At 43.9% G+C, this 18,849-nt stretch overlaps 1 protein-coding gene across 2 annotated transcripts in view; it reads right to left on the bottom strand.

Annotated features, from left to right (window-relative positions):
* The window catches only part of LOC126236178 (probable multidrug resistance-associated protein lethal(2)03659), a 417,284-nt gene extending 399,446 nt beyond the window's left edge, over positions 1-17,838 (bottom strand). For both annotated transcript variants that reach the window (XM_049945275.1, XM_049945276.1), the window contains exon 1: positions 17,740-17,838. The gene's annotated coding sequence lies outside the window, so the exon portion shown is untranslated. The remainder of the gene's footprint in view (positions 1-17,739) is intronic.
* Positions 17,839-18,849: the final 1,011 nt, after the last annotated feature.

Below are 18,849 nucleotides of genomic sequence, written 5' to 3'. Positions count from 1 at the left end.
TGCTAATAGTTTCAGCTACAGTTGAGAGATGTCAGGATCATACAGGCATTGAACTCATAAGCTTTCAAATCAATGTCTTATTGGAAACTATGTGTTATCTTCTGCTAATATAATATCTCTTATTAATTATTACTTATTTAATATGTTTAGTTATTAGTTTGAATGAAGGTGTGAATGCGAAGTAATATGATAAATGAATATTGTTACATTTATTAACGGTCTATGTGGTAGCATGAGAACTGTAAGTGTACAGAGTCAATGAGTCATACGCTCAGAGAATATTTGTGATGTATAATTCGCCAGTTCATGGTAATGGAAAAGCATGAAACATATGCTGATTGCTGACTGGATATTAAGTTCTTCACAAATCAGAAGACAGAAGATTCGAGGATATTTTTTAGGCAAGAGAAATGCTTTGCGGAGTCTAGAATTCATTCGGAGCTCAGGCGTCATAATGTTCATACTCGTGTACCAGGAACTCTGATAAGTACTTACAGTTGTGAGTTAAACTTGACTGTGGAGTGCCATAAAGTAATTACGCAAGAGTGATAAAGAAGTGCGAATCCCGGATTTTCTGTGCAAACTGAACCTTGCGTATTGTGCACGCAGTATCTGAGAACTGAACATTCTAAATGACCGAATTGCGAGCATTCGAAAACACAGAACATCTGTACTACGAGTGAATGTGTTTGCGTGTCAATGTCGAAATTGTAACTTCAGACTACGTATATACAATACAGGATGCACATAAAGTCTGGGAACACTTTCAATTATTTATTGCACAAGATCTTAACATTGTACAGATGTAATACATATTGAATTTTGAAGAGAAACACTTAAAAGCTTTTTTTTTTTTTTTTTTTTTTTTACAAAGATTCGGTATGTGAAATGATCGTATGGCATTGTTGGCCGGGAGGCCCCATGCGGGGAAGTTCGGCCGCCGTATTGCAAGTCCTTTTTTAGTTGACGCCACTTCGGCGACTTGCGAGTCAATGATGAGGAAATGATAATGAACACACAACACCCAGTCATCGCGAGGCAGAGAAAAATCCCTGACCCCGCCGAGAATCGAACCCGGGACTCCGTGCGCGAGAAGCGAGAACGCTACCGCAAGACCACGAGCTGCGGACATTCGGTATGCGTTTTCTTTTGACTCCTTATTAACGTCTCTCATATGCACTTCACATTCTCTTCACTCCCTCTGGGACGTTCGCTTCTCTTTACCGGGACAATACCGTATGTTTGCGACTAGCGCTGACTATCAGCAAATTACCAAACTACGCTGTGGCGGTACACATGAAAAGCAAATTCAGGGTTTCTCTTCAAAATGACATATGTATGATATCTGTACAATGTTTAGTTCTTGTGCAATAAATAATGGGAAGCGTGTGTGTGTGTGTGTGTGTGTGTGTGTGTGTGTGTGTGTGTGGTTTGAGGTTTTCGGGCGCTAAACAGCGTGTTCCCGGACTTCATGTACACCCTGTACATCGCACTATTCATTCGAAGACTATTTATCATTTAATAGCTCAGTTAAGTTACCAATAAGAACTTTTGATGCACCCTTTATAATCGTTTGCTGCGACTGCTTCTGCTACAGCTCATCCAGTGGAGAACAATTATTCGTTTTCTAACAGGGCAGTCGTGTGAGTTGCTGCAGAAGATGAGATCATAAAAAAAAAGATGATTGGAACCATTTTCTACATCCACACGAATACTCCGTAAGCCACCTGACGGTGTGTGGCGGAGAATGCTTCTGGTACCACTAACTGATCTGCCCTTCCCTGTTCTACTCGCGAATGGCACATGGGAAGAACGATTGTCGGAAAACCTCTGCATGAACTCTTAATTTCTCAAATTTTGCTTTCGTGATCATTTCGCGAGATGTATGGGAAGGAAATAATACGTTATCCGACTCTTTCCGGAAAGTGTTCTCTCTCTGTGATGAACAATGCCTCTCTTGTAGTGTCTGCCACTGGAATTTGTTGGGCAGCTTTGTAACGGTCTCGCGCCGACTTAACGAACCCGTGACGGAACACGCCGCTCTTTGCTGGATCTTCTTTTTCTCAAGAATCGGTCGAATAAGCGCCTTGCAAGCCACTTCTTTCGTGGATGACTTACATTTCCTTAAGATTTTTCCTGTGTATCTCAGTCTGGCATCTGCTTTCCTACTATTTGTTTTGTGTGGCCATTCCACTTAAGGTCTCTCTGCATAGTTACTCCTTGATATTTTACGATATACAGGGTGTTACAAAAAGGTACGACCAAACTTTCAGGAAACATTCCTCACACACAAATAAAGAAAAGATGTTATGTGGACATGTGTCCGGAAACGCTTAATTTCCATGGAGCTCATTTTAGTTTCGTCAGTATGTACTGTACTTCATCGATTCACCGCCAGTTGGCCCAATTGAAGGAAGGTAATGTTGACTTCGGTGCTTGTGTTGACATGCGACTCATTGCTCTACAGTACTAGCATCAAGTACATCAGTACGTAGCATCAACAGGTTAGTGTTCATCACGAACTTGGTTTGCAGTCAGTGCAATGTTTACAAATGCGGAGTTGGCAGATGCCCATTTGATGTATGGATTAGCACGGGGCAATAGCCGTGGCGCGGTACGTTTGTATCGAGACAGATTTCCAGAACGAAGGTGTACCGACAGGAAGACGTTCGAAGCAATTGATCGGCGTCTTAGGGAGCACGGAACATTGCAGCCTATGACTCGCGACTGGGGAAGACCTAGAACGACGACACCTGCAATGGACGAGGCAATTCTTCATGCACTTGACGATAACCCTAATGTCAGCGTCAGAGAAGTTGCTGCTGTACAAGGTAACGTTGACCGCGTCACTGTATGGAGAGTGCTACGGGAGAACCAGTTGTTTCCGTACCATGTACAGCGTGTGCAGGCACTATCAGCAGCTGATTGGCCTCCACGGGTACACTTCTGCGAATGGTTCAGCCAACAATGTGTCAATCCTCATTTCAGTGCAAATGTTCTCTTTACGGATGAGGCTTCATTCCAACGTGATCAAATGGTAAATTTTCACAATCAACATGTGTGGGCTGACGAGAATTCGCACGCAATTGTGCAATCACGTCATCAACACAGATTTTCTGTGAACGTTTGGGCAGGCATTGTAGGTGATGTCTTGATTGGGCCCCATGTTCTTCCACCTACGCCCAATGGCGCACGTTATCATGATTTCATACGGGATACTCTAGCTGTGCTGCTAGAACATGTGCCTTTACAAGTACGACACAACATGTGGTTCATGCACGATGGAGCTTCTGCACATTTCAGTCGAAGTGTTCGTACGCTTCTCAACAACAGATTCGGTGACCAATTCCATGGCATCCACGCTCTCCTGACCTCAACCCTCTTGACTTTCATTTATGGGGGCATTTGAAAGCTCTTGTCTACGCAACCCCGATACCAAATGCAGAGACTCTTCGTGGTCGTATTGTGGACGGCTGTGATACAATACGCCATTCTCCAGGACTGCATCAGCGCATCAGGGATTTCATGCGACAGAGGGTGGATGCATGTATCCTCGCTAACGGAGGACATTTTGAACATTTCCTGTAACAAAGTGTTTGAAGTCACGCTGGTACGTTCTGTTGCTGTGTTTCCATTCCATGATTATGTCATTTGAAGAAAAGTAATAAAATGAGCTCTAACATGGAAAGTAAGCGTTTCCGGACACATATCCACATAACATATTTTCTTTCTTTGTGTGTGAGGAATGTTTCCTGAAAGTTTGGCCGTACCTTTTTGTAACACCCTGTATACTACTTCCAGAAATTTGTCATCTATAGCGTAGATGTACAGTAGTGGATTTCTCTTTCTATCTATGTGCAAGATGTTACATTTATTTATGTTCAGGATCCAGGAGGAAGAAAGTCACCGCTCTGCCTTACAGTGCTAGAGGGTTTTAGTATCTCGAGTGATCTGTCGTTTTCAGCTATGAGACAAACCGTGTAACAGTTTCGAAATTTTATCGATGCTACTAGCCAATGGCCACTACATGCTATTTCTTCAGACTAACACTGAGCTGATACATCTGTCTGTGTGGTGGGGCAGCATGCGAGTGTTTTTCTACCATTGGTGCTAATCCAACGAGGTTCATGAGAGAGCCTGCGAAACATTGAAAATAAGAGAGAGGTATTGGCAGATTACACCTTAGAATCGTCATAGGGTGTGCCTGGATTGCTCAGTCAGTTAGAACATGCTTGCCAGCCCACCTTTTCTCACATGATGCAATGCGAACTATGGATGAAGGGCAACAGGCAGTTTCCATATTTCTAGAATTATTGAAAGTTTTTAACATGGTGTCCCATTGGAGGCTGTTAAGGAAGGTATGGGCACATCGAATACGTTCACAGATATTTGATTGGCTCGAAGACTTCGTAAGTTGTAAAACCCAGTATGTTGTCCTCAACGGCGAGTGTTCATCAGAGACAAGGGTATCGTCAGGAGTGCCCCAGGGAACTGTGATAGGACCGCTGTTATTCTTTGTATATTTAAATGATATGACGGATAGGGCGCGCAGCAATCTGTAATTGTCTGCATATGATGCTGTGATGTACAACAGGGCGTCGTTGTTCAGTGACCGTGGAGGATACCAGATGACTTAGACAAAATTTCTTGTTGGTGTGAGGAACGGCAGATAACTTTAAATGAAGAGAACTTTTAGTTAATGGGCGGATACAGCATTAGTCGTGTCCTGCTTGACACAGCCACGTCGTTTAAGTATCTGAACGTAACGTTGCAAATCGATATGAAATGGAACGAGCATGCGAGGATTGCAGTAGGAAAGGTGAATGGTCGACTTCGGTTTATTGTGAGAAGTCTGGGAAAGTGTAGGTCATGTGAGTACTGCTCGAGTGTTGGAGATCAGTGCCAGGTCTGATTAAATGAAGACATCGAAGGAATTCAGAGGTGGACTGTTAGATTTGTTACTGGTATGTTCGAACAACATGCAAGTACTACAGAGATGCTTCAGGAACTCAAATGGGAATCCCATGAGGGAAGGCGACATTCTTTACGAGGAAACCAATAGAGAAAATTTAAAGAACTGGCATTTGAAGCTCACTGCAGAACGATTCTGTTGCCTCCAACATATATTCCGTGTAAGGACCACAAATATAATATACGAGAAGTAAGGGCCTATATAGAGGCAAGTAGAAAGTCGTTTCTCCCTCGTTCTATTTGCGAATGGAACTGGGAAGGAAATGACTGGTAGTGGTACGTGATACCCTCTGCCACGAGCCGTAAGGTGGACTGTGGAGTATCGATGTAGACATAGGTGTAGTTTTAACCTATCGGGGAGGTCCACAGATCCGTATTCTAGTGAGGAGGAATTCAAATACCTACTTGTGCATCCATATTTAAGTTTTAAATGGGTTCAAATGGCTCTGAGCACTATGGGACTTAACATCTGAGGTCATCAGTCCCCCAGAACTTAGAACTACTTAAACCTAACTAACCTAAGGACATCACACACATCCATGCCCGAGGCAGGATTCGAACCTGCGACCGTAGCGGTCGCGCGGTTCCAGACTGAAGCACCTAGAACCGCTCGGCCACAACGGCCGGCTTTAAGTTTTAAGGGGCTACTCCAAATCTCTTAAAGTGAATAACAGAACGGTGTCTTCATCAAGGCCACAGATGATTTCATCTTGCTACTAAGCTACGCCCCATCAACAATGATGTCGATGAGACTTTGTACTCCAACAATCCTTCGCGAGTCATCTACATCCAACACATTGCCCAACGTCTCTATCCCATCGGTCTGTGGCTACTGTACCATGAAGGAGAGCTACAGCTAAACAACCCGTCGCATCGAAGTCGTAAGGCAGAGCGCAAGCTAATATAGACAAAGATTGGGAAAGTAAGTCGCTCGCACACTGTTTTAAAGTAGCATTTTGGCGTTTTCCTGAGGTGACTTACAAAAAACCTAAATCTGGAAGACAGGGAGGTGAATGAAACTCACTCCTCCTACACACGACTACTTGTATTAACCACTAGCGACATCGTTCCTTGTTCGTAAAGGTATACACAGAAGAAACGAAAATAAAAACGGAACAAAATAATAAATTTGGAATCATCTAAATCTGAACCGCTGAGGTAAATGACAAAAACCGCATTGATGCCTTCAACATGGGCCTCGGTGATGAATACTGCGAGTGACCCAGAGATAGAAGCAGAACTAATGTGCACATGGTCCAAAGACAAAACACCGTAAAACATTTATTTTCATGCATCCATAAAAAGTGTCTTCAATTGCTTAGACGTATGATCAAGAGGGATGGAGCAAATTAGCAAAAATTCATCACGCAAGGCAAGTCTGACAGCGAAGGCCAAGGATAAGGAAAACAAGAAGATGGGCGGTAATTGTTGCTTCAACAATGCGATTCAATTCTCTCTCTTTCCTAGTGTTCATTTCGTGGTACACGGTCTCCTATTTTTCATAATTTCACAAATTTGTTATTTTAATGTAATTTTGTGGCCTTATGCACAACCTATCGCCACCGTCAACAGTTAACCTAAGTCAGGGAAGTCGAGAGGGCTGTATCTTTACAAATCTCGTAAACTTTATTCTGTGTGCTATCGTAATTAACTGTTTATCGTATTTTCTGAGTCGGAAATTGGGGACCAGTCCAGATTTCGTCTATACGAGCGTGGAAAACCGCTTAAAAACCACGGAGTCTGATCGATGTACCAGATCTATGGTCGGGAATCTGTTGCGCAAATCTCACAAGGTGTTTATCTATACAAGCACGTAAGACAGTTCTAATGGTAGATATTGATAAGAAAGGCAATAGTTCCATCAAATAACTAAAAAGGATCCGAGAGGTATGTCAGCCATGTTACACTATTGCCAATGGTGGAAAAAGGAAGTTATACACAACACAGGATCTGCTTGAGGAAGATGCCAGAACCAATGAAGAAAGATGCACACATGTAGAAGTGCTGTTCTACAGAACAAGCAATATCAGCCAGATTACAGAAATAGTCTTCCACGCTTCTAAACTAAAAGCTTTCACAGTCATCCCACTTCGACCAACCGCTGTCTACTATCACTATCTACTATCACTACCATTTCAAAGCTTCTTTCGTCTAGTGGGACAAATGGAGCAATGACTGGCATTAGTGAAGCTGTCCGCCCCCGGTACCTGAGTGGTCAGCGTGACAGACTGTCAATCCTAAGGGCCCGGGTTCGATTCCCGGCTGGGTCGGAGATTTTCTCCGCTCAGGGATTGGTGTTGTGTTGTCCTAATCATCATCATTTCATTTCCATCGACGCGCAGGTCGCCGAAGTGGCGTCAAATCGAAAGACCTGCACCAGGCGAACGGTCTACCCGACGGGAGGACCTAGCCACACGACATTTCATTTCAGTTCATTAGTGAAGCTCAGTTATGAAATTCACTTCCTTGTGAACCAGTAATGATTGCCTTGTTCTGTGTTTTAAATATTAAAAGTATCAGTCATCTTATAGGAATCTATCTCTTGTTTTCTCCTGATATAATATGAACACCTGCATTTCAAGCAAGATAATGGTCACCCACTTATCGTTAGTACGTTTCGAGCAGCACCAAGGAGCATCTTTCTACGAGTACTCCGCTGATTTGCACACCCACTAAACTCCTTCGCCAACGGAACAAAAATGGTTCAAATGGCTCTGAGCACTATGGGACTCAACTGCTATGGTCATAAGTCCCCTAGAACTTAGAACTACTTAAACCTAACTAACCTAAGGACAGCACACAACACCCAGCCATCACGAGGCAGAGAAAATCCCTGACCCCGCCGGGAATCGAACCCGGGAACCCGGGCGTGGGAAGCGAGAACGCTACCGCACGACCACGAGATGCGGGCACCAACGGAACATAATATTGTAATTTTACATGGTGCAGGTCGAATAATGTGAAAATTTATGCAGAAAAGTTTATTGATATCAGTGACTGACTGCTCATGACGTTGTAGTGTACGGCAAAATATTGTCTTTAGGTGACTTGGATGGAATATCTATTTGGTTTTATCAATGGCTGCTTGCTATAAATGTGATTAAATGTAAATTAACGTAGATGAACAAGAAAAACGATCAAGCAATGTTCGAATACACTATTAGTGGTGTGATGTTTGTCACATTCACGTCCATGGGCGTACCCAGCGAGGGGCAGCTCCCCCCCCCCCCCCCCCCACCCCTAGAAGATATTCGCAGTTTTTCATTAGTCTACTGTTTTATTTAATAAGAAATGCTGCATGTTTTCTCGGATTGTACAAGTGCATTCTTGTATTTAAAATGTTTATTAAAAGCAGTTTTTCACTGATTTACTGTTTGATTTAACAAAAAGTGCTGCATGTTGTCTCGAGTCCTTGTTTCCTGAGACTAGTATGACCTGCCCCCCCCCCCCCAGTTCAGATCCTGGGTACGCCCTTGTTCACGTCGATTTAATATCTCAGCGAAACGTTACAAAGGGACTTGAAATGGAACGAGCACATAACGTCGGTCAGAGGAAAATTTAAGTGTAAGTAGGAAAGACAGACTAATGGGGTACTGAGTCAGTGTATTTGTGGCAGTAGACAAGAAACTCCAATCCATAGAGAAAGAGATTGAAGTTGCTGTGAGATTGTTTGGGCAAGACTCAGTGCTAGGGCTGGCCGAAAAATTGTAAAATTTGTAACTGGATTCTTCTATCGACCACCGCACTCACCTCCTGATGTAACTGAAAACTTTGGTGGATACCTCAGTTCGCTTGTACGTAAGCTCCCCAGTTAATCGGAGGAAACTTTAATCATCCATCAATCAACTGGGATAGTTACAGTTCTGTTAATGGTGGGAGTGACAAGACATACTGTGAAACATTACTAAATGTTTTCTCTGAAAACTACCTAGAACAGATACTTCGGAAACCCCTCTCATGATAGAAATATAAATTTACTACCTCAACAGAATACTGTCGAAAAATTTCTCACAAAATCCAAAGAAATTCTGGTCATGTGTAAAAGCTGTTAGTGGCACCAAAGCTAGTGTGTCTTGGACGAGACAGGAAATGAAACTCAGAGCAGCAAAGCAGAAGCAGAAATGGTTAACTCGATTTTCAGATGTTCCTTTAAACTAAAAACACGGAAGTATTGCTCCAGTTTAAACCTCGTACCATTTAAGTGATGGGTAAAACAGATATTAGTGGCGTTGAGAAAGAGGCGAAATCCTTAAAACTGAAGAAACCTCTAGGACCTAATGGATTCCCTATCAGATTCTAAACTGAATCTGCGGCTGAGTTAGCACTTATTTTAATTATAATCTATCGAAGCTCCCTCCAAAAAAACTGTGCACTGTAGTTGTAGAAGGTCACACACTTCTACGTGAATGGTAGCAGAAGTGATCCGCAAAACTTGCATCCCATATCCTTGACATCCATTTCTTGTAGAATTTTGGAACATACGTTGACGGAAAAACAGCACAACACCAAGAAGAAGTTGTGCGACATTAACGAAAGTAGGTAGGCGTATTTCTGCATCTGAAAGACAATATTAAAATTTCGCGCCAGTTGCTTAAGACTGGTGCAAGCAGCACAACTAAGAGGATGTAAATCAGGTTTACTTTAAATACACGCTGTAAGGGTCGTGAGTGTTAGTTACCTTGAGAGCTGATATGGTGAGTTGATGTTAGTCAAGAATGCTTTCAAGACGACGAAGACACCATTAACAACACCTCACTGAGTAGGGCTACGAGAACCTGGATGTCCCTTCTGTGATATTACAGAAAGATTTGGCAGCAATGTAGCCACTGTAGATGACTGCTGGCAGTGGTGGCCACGAGAACGTACGGTCGCAAGAAGGCCGGGCTCCGGACGGCCACATGGCACTACCGACAGGGAAGACCATCGCGTTTGGTAAATGGCTCTGGAGCATTGTTCTGCATCTGCAGCAGCAATCTGAGAAGCACTTGGCACTACAGTGACACAACGAACTGTTACAAATACACTACAGGCCATTACAATTGCTACACCACGAAGATGACGTGCTACAGACGTGAAATTTAACTGACAGGAAGAAGATGCTCTGATATGCAAATGATTAGCTTTTCAGAGCATTTACACAAGGTTGGCGCCGGTGGCGACACCTACAACGTGCTGACATGAGGAAAGTTTCCAACCGATTTCTCTTACACAAACAGAAGCTGACCGGCGTTGCCTGGTGAAACGTTGTTGTGATGCCTCGTGTAAAGAGGAGAAATGCATACCATCACGTTTCCGACCTTGATAAAGGTCGGATTGTAGCCTATCGCGATTGCGGTTTATCGTATCGCGACACTGCTGCTCGCGTTGGTCGAGATCCAATGACTGTTAGCAGAATATGGAATCGGTGGGTTCAGCAGGGTAATACGGAACGCCGTGCTGGATCCCAACGGCCTCGTATCACTAGCAGTCGAGATGACAGGCATCTTATCCGCATGGCTGTAACGGATCGTGCAGCCACGTCTCGATCCCTGAGTCAACAGATGGGGACGTTTGCAAGGCAACAACCATCTGCACGAACGGTTCGACGACGTTTGCAGCAGCATAGACTATCAGCTCGGAGACCATGGCTGCGGTTACCCTTGACGCTGCATCACAGACAGGAGCCCCTGCGATGGTGTGCTCAACGACGAACCTGGGTGCACGAATGGTAAAAAGTCATTTTTTCGGATGAAGCCAGGTTCTGTTTACAGCATCATGATGGTCGCATCCGTGTTTGGCGACATCGCGGTGAACGCACATTGGAAGGGTGTATTAGTCATCGCCATACTGGCGTATCACCCGGCATGATGGTATGGGGTGCCATTGGTTACACGTCTCGGTCACCTCTTGTTCGCATCGACGACACTTTGAACAGTGGACGTTACATTTCAGCTGTGTTACGACCCGTGGCTCTACCCTTCATTCGATCCCTGCGAAATCCTACATTTCAGCAGGATAATGCACGACCGCATGTTGCAGGTCCTGTACAGGTCTTTCTGGATACAGAAAATGTTCGACTGCTGCCCTGGCCAGCACATTCTCCAGATCTCTCACCAACTGAAAACGTCTGGTCAATGGTGGCCGAGCAACTGGCTCGTCACAATACGCCAGTCACTACTCTTGATGAACTGTGGTATCGTGTTGAAGCTGCATGGGCAGCTGTACCTGTACACGCCAACCAAGCTCTGTTTGACTCAATGCCCAGGCGTATCAAGGCCGTTATCACGGCCAGAGGTGGTTGTTCTGGGTACTGATTTCTCAGGATCTATGCACCCAAATTGCGTAAAAATGTAATCACATGTCAGTTCTAGTATAATATATTTGTCCAAAGAATACCCGTTTATCATCTGCATTTCTTCTTGGTGTAGCAATTTTAGTGGCCAGTAGTGTAGGTTACTTCAAGGATAGCTCCGAGCCAGATTTCCTTTAGCGCACATTCCACTGAGCCCAAACCACCGCCATTTGCGACATCAGAGGTGTCGAACGAGAACTCATTGGAGGGCAGGGTGGAGGTCTCTTGTGTTTTCTGATGAAAGCTGGCTCTGCCTCGGTGGCAATGATGGCCGTGTGTTGGTTAGAAGGAGGCCAATTGAGGACCTGCAACCAACCCGTCTGCGTGCTAGACACTTTGGATCTACACCTGGAATTATGGTCTGGGGTGCGATCTCGTATGACATCTACATCTACATGGATACCCTGCAAATCACATTTAAGTGCCTGGATGAGGGTTCATCGAACCACCTTCACAATTCTCTATTATTTCAATCTCGTATAGCGCGCGGAAAGACTGAACACCTATATCTTTCCGTAAGAGCTCTGATTTCCCTTACTTTATCGTGGTGATCGTTCCGCCCTATGTAGGTCGGTGTCAACAAAATATTTTCGCATTCGGGGGAGAAAGTTGGTGATTGGAATTTTGTGAGAATATTCTGTCGCAACGGAAAACGCCTTTATTTTAATGATTTCCAGCCGAAATCCTGTATCATTTCTCTGACACTCTCTCCCATATTTCGCGATAATACAAAACGTGCTGCCTTTCTTTGAACTTTTTCGATGTACTCCGTCAGTACTACCTGGTAATGATCCCACACCGCGAAGCAGTATTCTAAAAGAGGACGGACAAGAGTAGTGTAGGCAGTCTCCTTAGTAGGTCTGTTACATTTTCTAAGTGCGGTGCAAATAAAACGCAGCCTTCCCCACAACATTTTCTATGTGTTCTTTCCAATTTAAGTTGTTCGTAATTGTAATACCTAGATATTTAGTTGAATTTACGGCTTTTAGATCACACTGATTTATCGTGTAACTGATTTATCGTGTGACAACGGGAGCACTCTCGTGGTTATTCCACTAACCGTGACTGTAGCTCCGTACATCAGTCTGGTGATTCGACCTGTTGTGCTGCCATTCATGAACAGCATTCCAGGGTTTTTTTTCAACAGGATAACGCTCGCCCATATACCGCTGTTGTAACCCAACATACTCTACAGCGTGTCGACGTATTTCCTTATCCTGATCGACTACCAGATTTGTCTCCAGTCGAGCATATATCATCAGATAACAACGCCAGTGTCATCCATAAACAGCATTAACCATCCCTGTACTGAACGACCAAGTGCAACAGACATGAACTCTATCCTACAAACTGATATCCGGCACCTGTACAACACAATGCATACACGTTTGCATCCTTGCCTTCAACATTCTGGCAGCTACACCCGTCGTTAATGTACCAGTAGTTCAAAATGGTTCAAATGGCTCTGAGCACTATGGGACTTAACTTCTGAGGTCATCAGTCCCCTACAACTTAGAACTACATAAACCTAACTAACCGAGGGACATCACACACACCCATGCCTGAGGCAGGATTGGAACCTGCGACCGTAGCAGTCGCGCGGTTCCAGACTGTAGCGCCTAGATCCGCTCGGTCACTCCGGCCGGCGTACCAGTAGTTCATATTTGCAATGACTCATCTCGCGCTAACACTAACCGATGATCTCACAGTGTCAATTACTTTAATACACAGTGAGGTCCAGAAAAATGTAGACATTCTTTGATAGTCAATATTAATGAAACAAAATGAAACGCCGTTATAATTCTTGTATGGGGGGAAGGTTCAAGTGGCCTCTATTAGCAGCCTAATAACGTCGATGCTGCTGAACTGTTGACCGAACTACAGCTGTCAGTGTTGTCAGTATGATAGCTGCACAGAGCGCCTCGATGGTATCTCGTAGATCGTTCAGCGTAACTGGCATCTATTGACAAACTTCGTTTTTCAAGGTCCTCGCAGGTAGACGTCAAGAGGCGTAAGATCTGGAGATTGTGGTGGGTACTCAACAGCTGCTCTTCCACCTATCCATCATGCAGGTAGCTTTTCACCCAAGTGCGTTCTGACATCTCTGCGGTAGTGAGACGGAGCACCATCTTTTTGTAGGTAAATTCTTTCCGAGACACCTCTCGATGGCACGTAAAACCAGTGTTTTCAGCGTATGAAGAGACACCTCACCAGTTACCATCCCTTCAAAGAAGAATGGCCCATTCAAACCGCATGATGACACACCACACCACACATTAACAACAACATTAACATTAACACTGAGAAACAATTAGAATCGCTCAAAAGAGGAAAGGCCGCTGGACCTGATGGGATACCAGTTAGATTTTACACAGATTTCAAGAAGGGACGTCGAACAGATGTGCAGAACTATAGGCCTATATCTCTAACCGCGATCAGTTGTAGAATTTTGGAACACGTATTATGTTCGAGTATAATGACTTTTCTGGAGACCAGAAATCTACTCTGTAGGAATCAGCATGGGTTTCGAAAAAGACGATCGTGTGAAACCCAGCTGACACTATTCGTCCACGAGACTCAGAGGGCCATAGACACGGGTTCACAGGTAGATGCCGTGTTTCTTGACTTCCGCAAGGCGTTCGATACAGTTCCCCACAGTCGTTTAATGAACAAAGTAAGAGCATATGGACTATCAGACCAGTTGTGTGATTGGATTGAAGAGTTCCTAGATAACAGAAGGCAGCATGTCATTCTCAATGGAGAGAAGTCTTCCGAAGTAACAGTGATTTCAGGTGAGCCGCAGGGGAGTGTCGTAGGACCGTTGCTATTCACAATATAAATAAATGACCTTGTGGATGACATCGGAAGTTCACTGAGGCTTTTTGCGGATGATGCTGTGGTATATCGAGCGGTTGTAAAAATGGAAAATTGTACTGAAACGCAGGAGGATCTGCAGCGAATTGACGCATGGTGCAGGGAATGGCATTTGAATCTCAATGTAGACAAGTGTAATGTGCTGTGAATACATAGAAAGAAAGATCCCTTATCATTTAGCTACAATATAGCAGGTCAGCCACTGGAAGCAGTTAATTCCATAAATTATCTGGGAGTACGCATTAGGAGTGATTTAAAATGGAATGATCATATAAAGTTGATCGTCGGTAAAGCAGATGCCAGACTGAGATTCATTGGAAGAATCCTAAGGAAATGCAATCCGAAAACAAAGGAAGTAGGTTACAGTACGCTTGTTCGCCCGCTGCTTGAATACTGCTCAGCAGTGTGGGATCCGTACCAGATAGGGTTGATAGAAGAGATAGAGAAGATCCAACGGCGAGCAGCGCGCTTCGTTACAGGATCATTTAGTAATCGCGAAAGCGTTACGGAGATGATAGATAAACTCCAGTGGAAGACTCTGTAGGAGAGACGCTCAGTAGCTCGGTACGGGCTTTTGTTGAAGTTTCGAGAACATACCTTCACCGAAGAGTCAAGCAGTATATTGCTCCCTCCTACGTATATCTCGCGAAGAGACCATGAGGATAAAATCAGAGAGATTAGATCCCACACAGAGGCATACCGACAATCCTTATTTCCATGTATGGATGTAGATGTGGATGTAGATGTAGAGTAACATATTTGTCCACGTGAACGTGAGGATTTTCAGGAGCCCGGGACACGCAGTTATGGTGGTTTCAAGAACCGCTCAGTTTGAATTGCGCCTCGTCAGACCAGGTGACCATCCCTGCAAACCGTTTATCCTCGCAAAGGATGCCTTCAAACCACTGGCAGTACGCCAGCCTTCGATCCGGATCATCCTCGTTCACAGCGTGCAGCGATCTTGGAACGTACATTTCTCACTTTGCTGCCTTCAGAATTCATCGTACGCTTGATCGGCTTACCCCATGCCCCCTGCTTCAAAGATTTTTGAGGTAACCTAGTAAAATGTTGCAACACAACAGCGCTGGAAGCTGGAGTTGTTGATGTTTTTGGTTGACCAGACCTTCCTTACGCACATCTTAAACAGTACCGTCGACTTCAAATTTATTCAGAACATTATAAATTATTCTACGAGTTGGTGGATGAGTTCAGTACACATTACGCCATTGCCGTTGCACCTCCATCATGCTTCCGTACATCCAGAACCACTTCATTACGGCCTATCGTTGCTTACACGACGTTCTTACTTTATTCATTGTTGCACTGTCATCTGCAGGAAAACGCATGCCAAGATCTGTTAAGAAAACTATAGACTACGCTACTATGCAAAATTGGAACGATATGTCATTTTGTTTGTTGATTATCAAAAAAATGTCTACATTTTTCTGGATCCCTCTTTATTACCAGACAGAATTCACAGAACTTCACTATTTTACATTAATTATTTTTTTTGATGTTCCGATGTTTTCGGTCAGCGTATTAAGAGCTCAAACTAAGTTATTCCAACAAGGTATCTCGGGCAGAATGACCCTCTCGATGCAAACCAGCATGGTTCTGAAAGCACTGATCATGTGTAAGGCAATTCGCACTTTTCTCACACGACAAACTGAAGGCCATGGACCAAGGTGGTCAGGTATGTGCAGTATTTCTCAATTTCTGAAACCCATTTGACTCACCACCTAGTCTATGCTTCTTATCAAAAGCATCACGCTTGGAGGTCTCAAGCGAAAATTGTGACTGGATTGGCCTTTTTTTATTTAATTTTTTTTATTTTAAGGGAGAACGCACCAAGTTATTTTGGATGGAGAGTCATCGACAGATGTAGAAGTAAATTTGCGGAGTTACTCAGAATAGTAAGTTAAAATCCTTGTTGCTCATGTTGTATCTTAGCGATCCTGTAGACAATATTTTACGCAGATGATGCGGTTGTCTATAATGAAGTACTGTACTGTCTCAAGGAAGCTGCAAAAATATTCAGTCAGGTATTGTCAAGATTTCAGAGTGATGTAAAGATTGGCAGCTTGCTTTAAATGTTCAGAAATGTAAAACTGTATACTTCACAAAACAAAAAAAGAAGTATTATATGTCTATAATACTGTATCAGTGGGTCACAGTTGGAGTTGGACAATTCTTACAAATAACTTGTGCTACACTTTGAAATAGAATGATCAAATAGGCAGGCTCACTTGTGGATAAAGCAGATGGTACTTTTCGGTTTACTGGTGGAGTACTGGGGAAGTGCAACCAGTCTACAGAGAAGATTGCTTACACTTGTACGAACCATTCCATAATATTGCTCAAATGTTTGGGACCCGTACCAAATACAACTAACAGAGGATACTGAAGGCGTGCAGAAAAACGCACTACGAATTGTCACACCTTTGTTTGGCCTGTGAGAGAATGTCTCAGACATGCTGAAGAAACTGAACTGGTAGACTCTTGAAGATGGACGTAAACTATCCCAAAATAGCCTACACACAACGTTTCAAGAACAAGCTTTATATAATGTACCACAACGCCCCAGGTATCGGCCCGGTACGGATCGTGAAGATAAGATTAGATTAATTGCAGCTCGCACAGGGGCATTTAAAGTCCTCACCGCTCTCCATACGTGAATGGAATGGCTAGAAGCATAACTGGTGCAATAATATGTACCTTCTGCCCTGGCACTTAACATTGGTTTGTTCAGTCTAGCTGTAGATGCTGAAGGTGAATGGCCGACTTCAGTTTATTGTGAGAATTCTAGGGCAGTATAACTCATCTATTAAGTCCCACTCTTGAGTACAGCTTGAGTGTTTGGGATTCCCACCTGGTGGTATTGCAGGAAAACATCAAAGTGATTCAGAAGCGTGTTGCTAGATTTGTAAACAGTAGGGATGATCAACACGCGAGTATTAGGGAAACGCTCGGCGAACTCGTGTGGGAATTCCTGAAGGGAAGAAGACGTCTTTTTCGCGAAATACTAAGCGAACGATTAGAGAAAAGGTATTTATGACAGATGCAGAACGATCCTACTGCCACAAACCTATAGCCTGCGCAGGGACCGTGTAGACAAGGCAATCGGGTCTCGCACAAATGCATTCAAACAGTCCTTTACCTCTCGGTCGATTTGCGAGTGGAATAGGAAAAAAATTGAGTAGCAGTGGCACAAGGTACCCCCGCCATGCATCGAATGGTGGCTTACCGAGTATGTATGTAGATGTACCTAGCCTCCGAAGTCAAAAGAAAATAAATCCCTATAAATCACACCGATATAACTTTCAGGAAACTCCAATGCAACCTTGAAATAAATGTATTATAGTAGACAGAAACATATTAATTCCTATTTTCAGCACTTATTGTCGTGAGTGCGGTATGTTGTTTAGCATCCGCGATCATCGCGGAATTACTTTTTTATCCAGTATAAAAACTTCGAACTGATCTTCCGCAACAAATTCAATACGCAGAATTCTGCACGGCATAAAAATAAGCGATACGCATTGTCATATTATGCTTTTACTTACGGTACGAAGTATCGGACAGATCGACTTGCACCAAACGCTCACTCAATCCACTGTTCCTGCACCCACTGCGACGCCAAAGCCGCTACTCAGCTGTGGACCGTTGCACGTTTGTGACGTGGGCAACGAACTCGCTAGTACGCATGCGCAAGGTCGGCTCTGCCACCTTGGAAGCATCGCGCGAATCGAGAAGTGCGGATGCATCGCTAAAAGACCGATATTCTACGTCCAGTGACTGCTGACGCCAAAATAAAACGTAATGTGCGTAAATACGCAAAAAATATTCAATATCGTTCGATTTCCTTGTCAGCGAACAGTCGCTGAACTTGTCGAAAACATAAAATATCTAGAAGTATCTCTTCGGACGGAATAAATCAGGGACACACAGACCGCGTGCCGCATGCGGCCGGCCATGGAAAGGGAAAGGAAATGACTAGCAGCGGCATAAGGTAGCCTCCGCCATGCACCGTACGGTGGATTGCGGTGTATAAAGATGCATCAGCCTCTGAAGAAAGTGGCGGTCCGCCCATCACCGTTCGTTCTTGTAAAATTTTTTTACTCATGTTTCTTTCCCTCCCGGAAAGAAGAGGTCGGGCCCTTATGGGAAATGGTTCTTTTGAGCCACGCCGGTCTAGCGGGTGTTGGAGCAGTGGGATCCGAATAACTTGTTTCACGGCACTTTATTTTTGAACTTGCGCACTTGCACAACAATGCAGCCACAACAACAAGAGCTGCACGTCGGCCTGCAGGGAACGACATTATTTAGTTGTCAGTGTTTCATGTACCCTACATTATATACAGTACCTTGCGTCAGAGAGCTTCATCGCCCTACTCACTAGTGCTTCGAATTTTTTACGACAAAGATAAGCAACTGCTTTATGTATTTGTCACTCTTCAAGTTTTCCCGGCGGATATGTTTAAACAGTTTTCGCGGGTTTGCCGCCAGATGACGTTGTACAAATTCCACGATATTTCCTCCGAGCAACTGTCCGACATCTTCAAATACATGAACCTTGCCGGTGGCTAGATACTACTAACGGTAACGGTGTATGTATTTCTTTGAAGCTGCAAGTTTTTACCTCACGGTCATCGGTCACTAATTCTGTACAAAGT

The sequence above is a fragment of the Schistocerca nitens genome, chromosome 2 (assembly GCF_023898315.1).
Source record: "Schistocerca nitens isolate TAMUIC-IGC-003100 chromosome 2, iqSchNite1.1, whole genome shotgun sequence".
NCBI lineage: Eukaryota > Metazoa > Arthropoda > Insecta > Orthoptera > Acrididae > Schistocerca > Schistocerca nitens.
The sequence above is the reverse complement of the archived record's forward strand: the minus strand, read 5'-3'. Positions and strand labels throughout refer to the sequence as shown.